The sequence below is a fragment of the Miniopterus natalensis genome, chromosome 14, assembly GCF_054644295.1.
Source record: "Miniopterus natalensis isolate mMinNat1 chromosome 14, mMinNat1.hap1, whole genome shotgun sequence".
NCBI lineage: Eukaryota > Metazoa > Chordata > Mammalia > Chiroptera > Miniopteridae > Miniopterus > Miniopterus natalensis.
In genome coordinates, this window is record NC_142094.1 from 40579693 (window position 1) to 40581117 (window position 1425).

The following is a 1425-nucleotide window of genomic DNA, read 5'->3' on the forward strand; positions in this document are numbered from 1 at the left end:
AGCTGCCCTGGACGCAGAAACACGCGGGGAACCCACGTGGGTTCTCCGCCTGCTTCACTTCCTCTTCCTCTGGCGCCACTTCCGGATTTGCGCCCGTTACCATGGCAAAACAGTCAACATCCGGTCGTAGGTTTCCTCCGGGCTCAAGATTCCTGAGCCGCTCAGAGGCTTAGCAGTAAATTGTGTGGTTTGGGGTCCGGTCGGCTCCTACTCCAGCTCCCTGGCTCTTGTCAATAGGAGTGAGCCATGTAAAACAAACAAGCAAGCCTGCCTGCATTTATATTATTTAAAAAATTTTTAATTCCAAAAGTTAAGCGTAGAAACAAATTTTTTTGAAAGAGTCAAAACTGGCCAAACCTGAAAGAGTAAAAATCAGTTTGGCTGAAAAGAGAAAAAAACAGTGAGTGATGCCCTAAACCTGCTTAGCTATTTTCATTTATTATTGGGGATAGATACTTATTTCCTAAACTATCCAAAAGTTAAGCGTAGAAACAAATTTTTTTGAAAGAGTCAAAACTGGCCAAACCTGAAAGAGTAAAAATCAGTTTGGCTGAAAAGAGAAAAAAACAGTGAGTGATGCCCTAAACCTGCTTAGCTATTTTCATTTATTATTGGGGATAGATACGCATTTCCTAAACTATCCTGATGAACAGCGCTCAATCCACTCTTATTAATCTCTTCTAATTCCACTTCAGAACCAGCAACCAATCCAGAACTCATTCTCAATCCCCTGCAACCTTTCCCCCAAATTTTTGCATCCAACTTCTTTAGCCAGAACCCAAATTTTACAAAAGACGCTTCCCTCCCATCTCTTTCAATGAATTCCCTCCCTTAATATCAATAAATCTGATTTTGTCAGATTAAGGCTTGATCCTGGTGGGTTTTGACTGATTAGGCTTTAAACATTAATTTTACAGGTTTTTTTAGCTCCCATTAATAAGACACTTCGGAAGTCGAATCTTCTAAATCAGCAGTTTTAAACTGGTGTACCGTGGCACACTGGTGTGCTGCAAGAATTTTTAAAGCATGCAATACCTGACCAGTCAGGGGCACTGACCTCTTTTCCCTTAGGTTGTCAAATAAAAAAAATGACAACAGCCAACACAATGATAACTGTCTGGTGTGAACAAATCAAAATTATACCTATTTTTTTTGTCAGATCAGCAAAAATATAACATTTTTTGGTGTGCAGCAGAATTTTAGTAATTAGTTTATGTGTGCCATGAGATGAAAAAGGTTGAAAATTTCTGTTCTAAATGAACCAGAAGTCAACAAAATGTTCACATCCAGCTTCTTTCACTTGCAATAGACTGCAGCTGGGAACACAAGCTAAGCTAGCCAGATGCTGGACTGGACTGTGCTTTAATATGGAGTGGTGAGTCTGGGCAGTGGCCTTAATTCTAGCCCTGCTGAAGACAAGCTTGG